General features: G+C 42.3%; 1 pseudogene; it reads left to right on the forward strand.

Annotated features, from left to right (window-relative positions):
• Positions 1-944: 944 nt before the first annotated feature.
• Positions 945-1,520, forward strand: LOC110293352 (interferon alpha-1-like; annotated as a pseudogene).
• The last annotated feature ends 14,758 nt before the right edge of the window (positions 1,521-16,278 follow it).

Below are 16,278 nucleotides of genomic sequence, written 5' to 3' on the forward strand. Positions count from 1 at the left end.
TTTCTGTTCCTGTGATAAAACACCATGACCAAGGCAACTAATGGAAGAAAGGATTTATTTGGCTTATGGTTCCAGAAAGATAAGAGTTTGCTATAGTGGGGAAGCATGGCTGCAAGGAAGTTTGTTGGCCAGAGCAGCAGGCTGAGAGCACACATTTTGAAATGCGAGCATGAAACAGAGATAGCAAACTAGAAATGATATGAATCTTTAAACTCTTAAAGCTTGCCTTCAGTGGTGTAACACCTCCAACAAGACCCCATACCTCCTAAGCCTCTCCAAACAGCACTAGCAACTGGGGATCAAGTATTCATATTGAGAGAGCTTATGGAGGAATTCTCATTCGAACCACTACAGGAGGGTTATGGGAGCTTGCTGGCCAGTTAGTTTATATGAGATGGAGGAGATCTGGCTCAGTGAGAGACTTATGTTTTAAGAAGTAAAATGAGGTTCATAGAGGAAGACATCCACTGTCAAGCTCTAACCTCCACATAATGGATATATGGGTGAGAGCACCCTCCTGCATGCCCATAACACAGAGAGAGAGAGAGAGAGAGAGAGAGAGAGAGAGAGAGAGAGAGGAAGATAGGGAGGAAAAGAAAAGTTTGAAGCAAAATTGAGTTATATGCACAAAGAATAAACTTTAAAATACAACATATTTAGTAATTTTGAAAGATGCTTAAGGATAACACTTTACAGGTGAGTAAAGGCAGGAGGCGGGAGGCGGGAGGCGGGAGGCGGGAGGCAGGAAACCAAACACCCGATCAACACTGTTCTGAACCAACTAGGAAATACATGGAAGAAAAATAAAGACAGAAGTAGAAAGTAGCCTGAGTGACAATTAGAAAATTAAACCTCAAACATACCTTACAAAACAAGGACTGTAGAGAACTTAGAGGTTCAGGCCCACGTAGTTCAGAGGACCAGCGGCATCTACAACACCCACAATGGCTAGGCCCTGTGCTTCCCTGATGCCCTTGGGGATGTTGGGCTACTGGTCAACCTGCTCTCTAGGATATGGCCTGCCTTAGACTCATAACCTCAGGAACATGAGAGCCTTGACACTCCTGGCATAAATGAGGAGAGTCTCCCCTCTCTCCTGCCTGAAGGACAGGAAGGACTTTGGACTCCCGCAGGAGAAGGTGGATGCTGAGTAGCTCCAGAAGGCTCAAGCCATGCCTGTCCTAACAGGTAATGAGAATCTTCCAAAGGACTCATCTGCTGCCTGGTAAATAACCCTCCTAGACTCAGTCTGCCATGACCACCACAGCTCAGTGACCTGCAAGGCTGTCTGATGCACCAGGTGGGGGTGCAGGAACCTCCCCTGACCCAGGAAGACTCCCCTGACTCCCTGCTGGCTGTGAGGAAATACTTCCACAGGATCCCTGTGAACCCGAGAGAAGAACCACAGCCCCTGTGCCTGGCAGGTAGGTAGAGCAGAAGTCTGGAGAGCCCTGTCTTCCTCAGCCAACTTGCCGACAAAATTGAGTCTTATTCTAACAGAAATGATTCTCCCTGTCTGACATTTCAAACCTTCATTTGTATTGTAAATTTGAGATAAATCCATTCAATCGTTAGATAGTTTTAAGAGTGGTAAGTTACATTGTTGTGTTCAGCTCTAAGGGAACTTATTTTTTATAAACACAGATATATCCATAGGAACTACCCCAAAGGAAGAGTCCCAAATGGCAGAATTATGAGTTCCAAAAAGGCTGGAGAGTTGGCTCTCATCATTTTAAAGAAGCGCCACACCCAGGCTATTGTGCTGCGCTTACACAATGTGCTGGTGGGCATCATTGTCACATGCTTCCTACTGTGACTTCCGAGCATCCAATTCCTGGAATTCCTTTCCACTATCTCCTTTAATTCCCTCACTTTAAAAATATTACAGGACCTTGTGAGTCCCAAACACATTAACAGAATTCTCAGATCTTCAGCATCACTCATAGAAAAGAGTTCTTGACTAGCTGAAATTGCAAAATGAACCATGGGATCCAGCAAACAAGAGAAATGTATGTAATTCTAGGGCAAAGGGGACTGGAAACTATTAAAGGAACTGAAAATACAAAACCTGCAACACAGCTGTACAGAGAACATAACTTTGTGTTGAAATCTGTTTTTTTGTGTCTTCTCTGTTTAGAGATGTGTGTGTGTGTGTGTGTGTGTGTGTGTGTGTGAGAGAGAGAGAGAGATGTTGAATCACTTCATTTTCTCCAAGCCTTAGTTTTCTCTGGATTAAAATAAAGTCAAAGTGCTTACATGGTTGTTCTGAACAGCAAACAATGTGCATTGTAAAACACTTAGTTATTGTCTTCCATACATAATATTTTAAATATGCTAGGTATCTGTTAAGAGCTGGACTGATCAAGTGAGGTTTTCCCTGAACCACTGATTTATGGAGAAGGAACACAGTGTGGCAGAGCCAATAATATGTTGGAGCCAGCGCCTTGGGAGAGCTGTGGCTTAGGAGCCTGAGAACCCAGTTCTTCCTACTCTATGGGATTACGGTGATGAGTCCCAAGGCTGCTGTATGCTCTGTCTACAATGCTCTTGAGATAGCCTGTGTTCTCCCTGTACAACACTGTTAGCAATTTGCTGACTTATTTCTATTTGTATGTTGGTTTCTGCTGACTACCATTTCTCTCCTGGAAATAGTATATACAGAGCTATACTCTTTAAGTAAGTTTGTTTGGCATGAGATACAGCTTGTGCAAGTCCTTCAAACTCTTATATTCTCTATTTTCAATCCTTTATCATCTTATGATCTCCTGGTTCTCTCTCAGGACCCTATCTCTCTCTCCCCCCGCCCCTCTCTCTCTCTCTCACACACACACACATACACATACAAACACACACACACAAAATCACCTGCTGTTCTAGATCAAGTATCTCCCAATATTTTATTGTATGTGAAATATTATAAAAATATTGAAAAATACTTTTCAATGTATTTTTTTTTTCTCTAAAATTGTTAGGCAATGTAGCCAGTACTCAGTAGCTGACGTCAAAGGGAGCAGCTTAAATAGGTAATAGTAGGTTATGAAGTCTGGGGAGGCAGAGAAGCACCACAGGTCAGGAGAGATCTTCATTTGAAGGAAGACTCTTACATTTAGTTAGGGGATAGGAGGCTCAATGGGCAAACGTTTGGAGGAAAGTGCAGAAGGCCTGTGATGTTCAGTTAGTGATTGGATAGGTGTCACCTTTGCCATGTGACCTCTGTCATCTCTCCCTTCACCTTTCTGCCTGTTCACACATAGCTGCTTTCTCTTCCGTCTGGTTTCAGTTCAGTAGTTTCCCTAAAGAGCAGAAGCCACAAATAGAAAGCAGAAGTTCAATGAAACGTCTGTGTTTTGTATGCATCTGCTAGAGAGCACTCCTAATAGCTGTTCCATATAATGTAATGCCGTACCCAGGTTTGCAGGATGTAGTGCTTCTGGGTTAAGGGAAACCCAGGGAAGTGCTGTGCCTGGAAAGTAAGTTTACCAAGGGCAGCAACCGGGACTGGGGCACATTCTGGTCATTCTGAAATCTCATCACTGAATGGAGATTTTCTTCATATTGCTGAGGATCATTTTTTTGGTAATCCTAACAGCTACGTATTGTAATTGAAGGAAGACTAATAAAAATGCATCATAATATTAAAATCTTTTACATATCTTAGTAGACATCTTCAGAGCATTTTTTTTTCCAAGAAAGCACACCAAGGAAGAGTTCTGAAGAAGACTGAAAAGCAGTCACTCCTCACATGGGAATAGCTCTTACTTTATGTTCAGCTAGGGTAAGACTGTAGATAGGAATACTGGAAGGCAGTTGGTGTCCTGTATCAAAGTGAAATATGCAGTATTCCCTTGCGGATTCAGACACCGAGCACACTTCTCAACCCTTATCCTACTTCTCAACCCTTATCCCACTTCTCAACCCTTATCCCCAGTGTCTAGTTGTCACAATCCCCAGTAATCCGGTAAAATCAAAACTCTAGAAGCTTATAATTAATCAGTCAGATTTATGTATCAATAAATTCTCAATACACAAGATGCCCACACAATAAATTCAGGGCCAATTGATAATGGTACAAGCTGCCCACCTAGATTAGACAAATTACCCCAATTACTCTATCCCTATATGATACTATATCTAACTGTGGCTTTAAAAACACATGGAATCTGAATTATGCTGTTTATCCTCCATCTTGTTTCCTTCTTCCTACCTGTCTCCTCCATCTCCGTCTCTGCCCCTCCTTGCTCTGCCTCCCTTTTCCCTGTCCAATCACAGGCTTCTTGTTGTATAAATAATTTAATTAATTGGACAGGGAAAATCCTGTTATACATTACCTTTTCTGTTCAAATTTAAAACAAAAACTTTTCTCTCAAATATAAATTGAGCACTACTATTACCGTTTTGTAATTTATAAGATATAAGGTAGACCTAACACTTAGCCCATTATTTTTGTCATTAAAATAGAACATTGCCATCTATCCTAACTTAAAAGACTTATACATTTGAATTGTGTCCTGGCTTTAGATTGTATATCATCTGAAAACCATCCTCTCAAATCTGTTCTCTCAGTGTAAATAGCCTGGGTTGGCTATGAGACTATAAATAGTCTTTCAACCCTGTCAGAAATCTGAGAATACCAACATTAATTGAAAATATGTAGGAAGCCTAACACAGCTTCCAGAACTGAGACAAATTGTAGAGACAGCTGCCTACCTATATAGCCCCAGTAGGTCAGGATGTTGGAGCATCTGTCTTCAGCCTTCTGGCCCAGGATCATCTGAGAGACCTTCGAAAAACAGGAGTTATTAAGGACTAGCCTATTCTGTTTCTGTAGAACTAAACTGTCCTAATCCATAAATTGTGTCCTTTCAAGAACAGTACAGGTCTGTAGAAGAGATTGGCAATTTTCTGCCCAGTGGCGACCTAGCCACAATGTACAGCCTCACCTGGAGGTATAGATGACCAGCTGCTGCTTTGAATCTGCGAAGCTGTTAGGAGCAGATTTGTCTCAACAACAAGTGAATAAATAACATTAAATGTTATGTTCTGTGGATTTCTGACATTTTTAAAAATGTAAAGTAATCTGGACTGTGGTTCATTAATTATTCTCAACTATTTCTAGTTAAATATCTTGAAAACACCCTAACAATAAACTCAGAGCCAAGAATTTGTTATCTGGCCCTTAACTCACAGGCTTAAATATCTCAGGTCAGTTTACAATGGCATTTATAGAAGGACTAGGTTCCAACCTTGTACTTATAAAATTTTTGTATCAATAGAAGAAATTTATACCAATGGAACCTTGATTCTGTATCAAAATGAATTCTGTACCAAAATAAGAAATTATGACTTCAACTAGTAACAATTAAAAAGATTTCTACCAAATGAATTATGGCTATTCAGTCAATTCTAGCTATTTCCTCCCCATTCCAAATATGACCATTTCTAAATTCTCTAGAAAGACAACCTTAGAATAACCACCTCCAGCCCCAAAGCCCAGGGAATGGAGATGACGACTCTGCATAACTTCTTCAAGCTGAATATGGCCGTTGAGTTATTTTTGAAGGAGGGGGTAAGAGAAAATGGGGGAGTTGGATGGCCTTAAGAAGGCCACACCAAAGATTGTTTTAGTCTCTGATGTCTATGTCCTGACTGGATCCAGCTGAAAGTTCAAGACATCTGAAGTTCAAGCAGGTCAGTTCAGCATGTTTGACTATGACTCTCACCAAAGCTGTATATTCTATAATATGAAAATCTCAAAACAAAGGTTTAGCATCATCAAGATAATGTTTTTGTTTGATTCTCTGGAATCTAGTTCTCTGGGGCTCTCCCTTTATCATATCTGACCCATATCACTCTGGAAGGTGGACAGACACTGTCTTAGTCAGGGTTTCTATTCCTGCACAAACATCATGACCAAGAAGCAAGTTGGGGAGGAAAGGGTTTATTCGGCTTACACTTCCATACTGCTGTTCATCACCAAAGGAAGTCAGGACTGGAACTCAAGCAGGTCAGAAAGCAGGAGCCGATGCAGAGGCCACGGAGGGATGTTCTTTACTGGCTTGCCTCCCCTGGCTTGCTCAGCCTACTCTCTTATAGAACCCAAGACTACCAGCCCAGGGATGGTCCCACTCACAAGGGGCCTTTCCCCCTTGATCACTAATTGAGAAAATGCCTTACAGTTGGATCTCATGGAGGCATTTCCTCAACTGAAGCTCCTTTCTCTGTGATAACTCCAGCTGTGTCAAGTTGACACACAAAACCAGCCAGTACAATTGACCCCTTGTCAACTTGACACACAAACACATCACTAGTAAGCCTCAACCCTTACATTCTTATTCATCCCCAAGATCTAAATAACTTTAAAAGTCCCACAGTCTTTACATATTCTTAAAATTTCAATCTCTTTAAAATATCCATCTCTTTTAAAATCCAAAGTCTTTTTACAATTAAAAGTCTCTTAACTGTGGGCTCCACTAAAACAGTTTCTTCCTTCAAGAGGGAAAATATCAGGGCACAGTCACAATCAAAGCAAAAATCAATCTCCAACCGTCCAACGTCTGGGATCCAACTCACGATCTTCTGGGCTCCTCCAAGGGCTTGGGTCACTTCTCCAGCCATGCCCTTTGTGATGCCTGTACTCCACTGCTGCTGCTGCTCTTGGTGGTCATCTCGTGGTACTGGCATCTCCAAAACACTGCATGACCCCTTCAGTCCTGGGCCTTCAATTACAACTGGGGCTGCACCTTCACCAATGGCCTTCCATGGCCTCTCACAGTGCCGAGCCTGAACTGCTGTGTGACCCCTTCATGCCTTCAAAACCAGTACCACCTGGGTGACCCTTACACATTACCAAGTCCCACTGCAGAAGGAGTACAACCTTGCCTATCTCTGGAACACAGCCTCTTTGTGCTTTCAGAAAACACTTCCCAGAAGATGTCACCTCAACGATGCTGGTCTCTTCTTAATCACCGCTAATTTCTTAGCTCCAGCTAACCAGCATCAATAGTCCCAGTAATGCAAAGTTTTTGCTTTAGTAGTTCTGGTATCTTGTTAATCACAGCTGATTCTTCAGCCCCAGCTAACCAGAACTACAAAATCTTCACAATAAAAACAGCAATGGCCCTGAAGAGAGTCTTTAATTTTCCCCCTGAAATTTCACAAACCAGGCCTCCATCTTCTGCACTGTTCTCAGCATTATCTTCCAAGCTCCTACACAACATCTGACAGAGCTCTTAACAATGAATGGATCTTCAAGCCCAAAGTTCCAAAGTCCTTCCACAGTCCTCCCCAAAACATGGTCAGGTTGTCACAGGAATACCCCACTCCTGGTACCAATTTGTCTTAGTCAGGGTTTCTATTCCTGCACAAACATCATGACCAAGAAGCAAGTTGGGGAGGAAAGGGTTTATTCGGCTTACACTTCCATACTGCTGTTCATCACCAAAGGAAGTCAGGACTGGAACTCAAGCAGGTCAGAAAGCAGGAGCCGATGCAGAGGCCACGGAGGGATGTTCTTTACTGGCTTGCCTCCCCTGGCTTGCTCAGCCTACTCTCTTATTGAACCCAAGACTACCAGCCCAGGGATGGTCCCACTCACAAGGGGCCTTTCCCCCTTGATCACTAATTGAGAAAATGCCTTACAGTTGGATCTCATGGAGGCATTTCCTCAACTGAAGCTCCTTTCTCTGTGATAACTCCAGCTGTGTCAAGTTGACACACAAAACCAGCCAGTACAGACACTAAATCACCTTTTCTAAAAATGTAAAGACAAAACCTTACTCCCAAATCAGCAAGCATATCCTTGAGCCAGAAACCAGAAAAACCTTTATATCGACCCCTCTCCCAGAGGAATAATATAACCACAAAACTCAAAATCACACCCATTTTGAAAGTTAAAACAATCCAACACAAATGAAGTAAACTAGAATACTGTATGTGCCTATTCTTAGGCCTTTTCTATTTGCCAAGCAGGATTATAACCCAAGATTCCCGTGGATCCCACATCAAACAGAATTTGAGTATCCTGTGAGGCATATTAGAGCAAACTATCTTCATACCATCTTACTGTTTGGCTCTCTGCCTAGAGCCACTGACATTAATTTTATTAATACCTGTTATATATCTGTTGATCTCTCTACCAGGAACTACAGACATTATTAATTAATACCTGCTTATAGCAGGTAATTATCACTGTCCTCTCAACTTGGAATCAGTGTCTAATTTTCTGTATACTAGTTCCATCATGTGGGGCAAAAATCCCCACCCACATGATTATATACAAAATCTGTATATAAATCTTTCCTAAAAGCAAATAATCCCAATTTTATAAATTCACAGTTCAATCCATCTCTTCCCTAAGAAGTAGGCAACTTCCATCCTCCTTCTCCCGAAGGAGAGCAGCCTGCGACTCCCCACACAGGGGACTCAGAGCCTGCTTTCTTTGTTTCAGTTCCTGACCTTGAGTCCATGAGACTCATCTCAGCTCTACCCAGCTACTCACTTCAACAAACAAGCAAATAAACAAACAAAAAAACATCTAACTCTCAGGCTAATAATCTTAAATTTCTAGTGGATTCTTACCCAACATGTTGGTTCAGCACCTGTTGCGGGAAATATAAAAGAAGACAGGCAAGTTTCCACACTATGCCAGGGCACCAGCGGTGGGCCATATGGCTCCAGCCAGGTGTTCTCATCTCAGCAGACTCACTGGCCTGGAGCTCTGGAGACCTCTCCACAGGACTCATTAATTTCCCTTGGCAGCATGGACATCTCTTTGTAAACAACATGCAGCAACACCCATGATCCTTTTCTTCCTGAGAGGACATATCCCATAGGAACCATTTTGGGGCGAGTTGTTGGTTGTGTAAGCTTGACTGACCTTGTGATTGCATAACATTGTCTCATTCTGACCACTTCTATTTTTGTTGTTGCTTGTGTCATTTTTTTCTATATAAATAATTATACCTGAAAGTTTTATTATTGTCTCCATACTGACACATTGCCCTGGACTTGTCTGTAGCTATATTTTGTTTCATAAGGCAACACTGACTTTTTATGCATTAGTAAAATTATAGAATTGAGAAGATGGACTGGACATGGGTGAGATGAGTTGGAAGAGTATTGACCTGCTCAATCAGCAACATCTGATTGATAGAGAACCAGACATTGATGCTTTTGCTGAAGCTCTGATAAGCAGTGTCTATACCACATGACAAGGAACACAGGATGGTAGCTCCAATGACTCGGTGAACACAGTCTTTTTAGGAAAAGAACAATTGTGCAGGGGCAGATAGAATTAACTACTTTTAGAATATCAGAACCAAGAGTATGACTGTGGCCATGACTTGAATTTTGAAGCTCCCTCATTCCTGAGTTGCAAGTGGTCAAGACCCACTAATGTCCAATAATATACAGAAAACATTTAAAGAGCCTTAATCACATACGTCAACCCCCAGTGAACTGGTTAAGGACGTAGGAGCCCATCTTTCCCTTGTTCAGGTATTTCTTCATCTTTGCTCCACTAGAAGACAAAGCACAGGAAGTCCATTTGCTTACAGTGCAAATGTGTCCTGTGAGAGAACACAGAAGGGAAGCAGAGTGGGATGAAAAATTTCTAGAGCATTCTGAGGGATGGAGCAAGCACTGGGCTATGTGGAGTTAACCATTTAAAAGTTTTCATTTAGAAAAGGGAGATGACTGAAGAAGCTTCTGAGAGCCCACTGCTGTTCCAGGGAGAAGGCACCAACAGCCAGTGTCCCCAGCATGGATGACTAAGGTCACAGGGGCCTGTGGACTATTAGAAAGGGGCTCTATAGGTTGTTTTAGCATTCTTTGTAACCCTGTGTGTGTGCGCGCGCGCGCGTGCGTGCGCGTTTGCATGTGCATGTGCGTATGCCTGTGTGTGTGTGTGTTTCCCTAAAAAACAGCACATTATCACAGTGCAGAGAAGCTTATTCATGGAACCCAGGCATCCCAGGGAAACTCTTAGATACTACCCATAATTCAGTTTCTTTAAAATACAAGTGTGTTGTAGATAGTGTATGCATGTACAGAGGGTCAGAGACTTTGAGTACATTTAGTGAGAAGTGGTTCAAGGCCTGCTCAGAAGAAAACAACAATAACAACAGTGCTATTGAGAAATTACAACTGCTTTTGGCAGCAAAGTCTTTTGTGAAGGTTAACTTATGGCTTTTACCTAGTTCAATCAGGCTGTTCGATCAGTTCTCTTTCTTCCTTCTGCTTGGTGCATTATGCTCTGAATAGGCACATTTGAGTTTACAACTGTTCCTGAGGATTAGGGCCCACACAACAACGAGCATGAAACCTCTACAAATACATCAGAACCATTAGTCATTAATGTGAGTGGCATAAGGTCAATGATGGAAAGTGTGACAGTTAATTATGGACCTGGCCATCATGGAGTTTTAAAGAATACATATGTGTAAACAAAAACTTTATTTTTTTTTTCTTTCTGTCTTTTCTTATTTTGAGACAGGATCTTATGTGGATCACAATGAACTCAAAGTCATTCACTATCTAACAGAACATGACTTTGGGCTTCAATCTTCATGTCTCTACTGTTAGAGGTGTGGGATTACAGATGAACCACCATACCAACTTTGGTGTGGTGTTGGTGATGAACCCACTCCTGAGTAAGTTACACACCAACCCTCCATTCCTTTTTCCACTTCCTCACTAAGGCTAAGGTTGGAGCCCAGGACACCTCATGCAGAGTGGAGAATTGCTCTTCCACTAAGCCACAACTCCCAGTCTAAACCTCTTATCTTCTTTCATTCTAATACTAGCGACTCAAAGGAGGTCTTCACACATACTAGCCAAATGTTCTCCCCTGGAGCTAGATCCCCATCTCATTGACCATTCTTTAGTGTTTTAGGGTACAATTGTCCCAAATGTTTGCAAAGTTGCCCAAACAGGTCTTGAACTTGCAGCTCTCCTGCCCCACATTTGTGTGTTGCTATACCACCAGGTCCAGCCTTTCTTCTCTTTTAGCAGAAGGAAACCCCACTGCAGTGGAACCCACTGAAGAGCCCTCACTGAAGAGCTCCACTCACTGTGACTTCCTATGAAGCAAACAGACTCATCACTGCCAGCCCTAGGGCACCATCCCAGCTCCACAGGCATCTATCAAGTCCCAGTGACAGCATTGGGGCCCAAGCAGGATGGCCCTTGATACATGTGAGCTTTGACAGGTTCATCTGGGACCAGGAGAGATGCTCCATGTGACACAGTCTAATCTGCATTTGTCACAGAGAGGACAGCACTTCAGACATGATAGTTTTGTTACAGGTTTGTTAAATGTCTATAAAACCATAATAGCTTATAAAACTAAAGAAACTCATAATACAGGGACAAAAAATGTGGGGGAAAATCTGCTTTAATGCCAGTTGTAAACAAAGATAAAGACATTCAACTACCCATGGTACAGGTGTACACCAACACACACACACACACACACACACACACAGAATAAACCTAAAAGGTATTTTGAATTATTTCTTACACCCAGAAAAAAACTATTTAATCTGCTGTTATCCCATCCTCTTCCTCTGCCCTCCAGATTTCATGCCATGGGTTTTCCTGGGCTCTGAATTCTCATGTTTCCATTCTTCCTTTCTTTTTAAGGACTGTTGCAGACAAACCACATCTCAACTCTTTGTTTTAACTTTGAAGATTAATAATTCCCCTAAGATGTTGCATAAATGAAGATCATTCAGATAGTGTTACCAAGAGGGCTGAGTTAATATTCTCTCGCTCCTGGTATCTCCCCTGACAGGCAAGCATAAGGGTGAATATTCTCAAAGACCTCACAGAAATATAAGTCCCATTACTAGCATCACTTAAATATTAATGTCATCTTAATTGTTATCAAAATTAACACAAAAGTTTAAAATTCATCTAATTCCCTTTCTATTATCGTTTAGATTTTTGGACATAGTATTTTCTTGGCCTTGAAGGACTATTAACATACAGTCTGGCCATCTGGAGTTAGTTTTACCGTGAATGGGGTCTGGCCACCAGTCTTTTATGAGCCTTCTGTCCTCAAAGCTACTTGAGACTCCCATAAATGAGAGAAAATACAAGTATCTGGCCTCACAAAGGCAGTGGATCTGCATGGAGCAGCTCTGTCTAGCCTCTGCCGGAAGCATCTGCTTACACCTGTCTTTGTGGCTTCTACAGCAGAGTGCAGCTTTCACCTTGCTCTTGTCTTGACTCACGCAGCTTTGCTCCACCATGTTTCCCCAATTGATACTTCCCTCTTTCATAAGTGAAGGTCACTTCCTTTAGCTTTATGACAACGGACATTTCAACAAGTTCTTTTAGGCCACAAATTTCCTACGGAGTTTTATTTTATTTTATTGTAGAAAAGTAGAAATAAGTAAAACATATAGGAGAGACATAGAGAAAAATGATTCCACTCTTCAGTCTTTCTTTTAGTTCCCTGTAATCTCATTACTTCTCCATGAAATCGTGTGTATTGACTGAAGAAGGAAACAAGTGTCAACCATTAAGCTGCTGTCACATGCTGAAAACACTGGAAAAGTTTAGAGCACAGAGCTTTCCCAGCTGAAGCACAGAAATGTTATGTCCCTGACAAACTAGCAAGGATGGTGTCATTGTGTGTGTGGAACATGGGTAGTGTAGCAGACGGCCTGCATGAACATACATAGGACACTGGTTTGTGAATAATTAGCTGGCAGTGAAGGTAACACATCAGGCCATCATTGTCGTTGTCAAATTGTCAAAGATAGTTAAGTTCAGGATTTAAGGAGATTGATTATAAATACAGCATTTACAAGATACAAAATATTTTGTTATGCCCAACTTTCAGGGACCGAAGAGCCAATTGTGATGCAAACACATAAGGGTCTCTATATGAGCTTGCAAGCAAGGTCTCTCACTGTCCCCACTGCAGCGTGTCACAGTGAGAACCCCAAGTCTAGGGTGCAGGGTATTTATTGTAGTTACAGCAAGCATAGGGAATTTCCATATGCTTCAGCAAGTTAATCTATAAAAACTGGATTTCTGGGTGTAATGCGCATAAACCGAACACGAGGGAAAAAAACACCTGCCAAAAGGGTGGCTAAGTTACCTATTCTCTGCAGGGTGTCTTGAGGTATCTGTGTGTACCTTGACCCTGCTATTGTAGCCTGGCTGTTGCTAAGGGGTTGGGGTTGCCATAGAATGCTTGCTCGGGAGGACTCTGTGATTTTCTTCCTGGAATTGGAGTTTAGACCCTGATCTTGCACAAAATAGAGTTACTTCAAAAACAGAGTTGGTTGGACTTTGCAGTTTGTCTAATAAATATAGAATTATGACAACTTGGACACTTTATTTTCAGCCATGGAACAAAATTGACTTTTGTTTTAGCTTCTGTGGTTTCCTGACAGTTCTCTAAGAGGGACACGAGTCATTATTGAAGCCTTTCTCGCTAACACAAACTTGAGGGTTTTATACACTGGAAGGACAAGGGAACAGCAATTCTAGAACCAGAGTTTGGAAGTGATAGGAAATCGTTTGTGCTGAGAAACATTGTCAGTGTCCATCAGGAGGTGTAGATGATAAGATGAGAGACACTGCATGAGCCACGGGGTGAAGGGAAACCAGCCTTGCCTTAGGATTAGAATTGTCGAACTCAGACACAACTAGAAAGAACCCATACTCAGGATGATTACAGCAGGTAATTAGACCTGCATTAGACCTCAGTATGAAAGATGTAGGCTGAGAGGGCAGAGGCAGTTAATAGTGACCTTGAGAGACCAGTGACACCCAACTGCATGGCCTGCAAATGTGTTCCCGGAGGCAGAAAAACCGCAGGGAAGCTCTGTTAAAAGTAATGAGCCACTTTCAGAGTAAAACAAGCACCCTTTGCTCCCAGTGCCTCCTTGCCATGAATGGTTCAGCAAGTCACGAATAGCTTCAGAAATGTACAGAGCTTCAGGGGCATCGCTCTGCATGTAAAAGAAGGGTGAAAAAATAGAGGTGAAGACTGCCTAAACGTTTGTCCCTACACCAGACCAATGTTTAAATATGCAGAAAGTCAGTAGTTGTGAATGTGTTTATAAGTGAGTGACTACATACATATACACACTGCTGAGTACAGACCAAATTCTTTGCAATGATAATTTCCATTTAGAATGGAGTATCTGGTTTACTGAGAACCTTCACCTTGCAAAATTCTTTTAGGCTTATGATCTCAGGTCGCATTGAGAACACTCAAACAAAAATACAGAAGTAAACCGTAGGGAAGTGTTCAGACATGACAATTGTGTTTGCTGCATAGAAGGCAGGCATGCACAGGCTGTTTTCACAGAACCTAGGTCCAAGACTGACCCAGCCCCAGCTCAGCAGGAGCAGTGGCAACCTCATTTCTTCATGGCCCTCTTGCTCCCTCTACTGGCCATTCTGGTGATGTGCAGCTGTGCCCTGTTGGACTTCTGGTGTCTGAGCTACCTCAGAGCTCTCTCATGCTTAGCAGGAAGACTTTTGTGCTCCTGGGCCAAATGAGAAGAGTCTCTTCTTCCTCTTGCAGGAGTGACAGATGGACTTCCAATTCCAGAGGAACATGGTGAATGGTATCCTGTTTCACAAGGTCCAGGTTATGTCTTTGCTCCAGTTGAGGCTCCAGTAGATCCCACCCACCAACTCTTGCTCAGAGACAGCTCCTCTGATGCTGGAATACAGCCCTCCTGATAAACTCCATGCTGAGCTCCTTCAGCAACTGGAGGACCTGCAGCATGTTCTGTGGAGGTGATGGGAGGGGGAGGTCTGCGCTACAAATGCCCTTGAGATACTTCAGGGGAATCCATCTCTACATGAAAGAGAAGAAATACTGTGACTGAGCCTGGGAGATTGTCCAGGAGGAAGCCAGACCCTGCTCTGCAAGAAGAATGTTGCAAATTGATGAAGCAAAGGTGGATCTGGGTCCTCTGGAAACCATTGTTCTTGGGTGCTCTGACACCTTTGTGATTTCAAGTGACTCCCATTTACACTTTGGTCGTATTTGCTTTAACTGAATTTAGAAAGTACTTTAATAATGTTAAACATATAAATGAGAAATCGATTCCTATCCAGGGAGATCAATCTCTCTGAGATGACTGACCTGATGTTTCTTTATTCATCTACCTATCATCTATTTATTTTCATGTACTTAGAAGATTTATACAGTCCACACACCAAATTTATTTTCATATTTCATTACATTTTACAACAATTGACTCTTTCATGTTTTTACTTGGCATTTTGTTTAGTTCCTGTAATTAATAACTTCTTATTGAAAGCAAAATCAACGCCCATGGGTTTCTTTTCTTTTTTTTTTTTTTATTTATGTATTATATGTAAGTACACTGTAGCTGTCTTCAGACACTCCAGAAGAGGGCGCCAGATCTCGTTACAGATGGTTGTGAGCCACCATGTGGTTGCTGGGATTTGAACTCTGGACCTTCGGAAGAGCAGTCGGGTGCTCTTACCCACTGAGCCATCTCACCAGCCCTTCTTTTTTTTTTTTTTTTTATTAGATGTTTTCTTTATTTACATTTCAAACGTTATCCCCTTTCCTGGTTTCCCCTCTGAAAAGCTCCTATCCCCTCTCCCCTCTCCCTGCTCACCAACCTACCCACTCCAGCTTCCTGGCCCTGGCATTTCCCTATACTGGGGCATAGAACCTTCACAGGACCAAGAGCCTCTCCTCCCATTGATGACGAACTAGGCCATTCTCTGTTACATATGCAGCTAGAGCCATGAGTCCCACCATGTTTTTTCTTTGTTTGGTGGTTTAGTCCCAGGGAGCTCTGAGGGTACTGGTTAGGGGCCGCGGCTCAGTGGGTAAGAGTGCTGACTGAGGCTGCAAAGGACCCCGGTTCTGATCCCGGCTCCTACTCGGTGGAAGGTGTTCGATTCCCACTAATTACTTCTTCCCATAAGAGGAACAACAATATGAACACCCATGTTTCGTAAAACAAAACAGAATGGCGGTAAGATTTATGCTGTTGCACCACAAGTTATGATTGTGGCAGTTTGTGATATTTGCTTCATGAGCATGGAAGTAGATTCTGCTGTTTGAAACTATCAGAGTTCCAGGGAGAGGTAGACTCCATCGAATTGCCGTGATCCTCAAGGCTGTGAGAACACTAAAGGGAGTTGGCAGTCTCAAAGCAGAGGCTTAGGTATGAGTAAAGTCTGGTGCAAAGTAAAAAATAAAGCCAGGCTTCCTTCGCAAGCTGCCTTGTAGAAAATAAAGCACACATCTCCAGATGAAAACCA

This window comes from Mus caroli, unplaced genomic scaffold (genome assembly GCF_978045245.1).
Source record: "Mus caroli unplaced genomic scaffold, Mus_caroli_1 scaffold_6, whole genome shotgun sequence".
In the NCBI taxonomy this organism is placed as follows: Eukaryota; Metazoa; Chordata; class Mammalia; order Rodentia; family Muridae; genus Mus; species Mus caroli.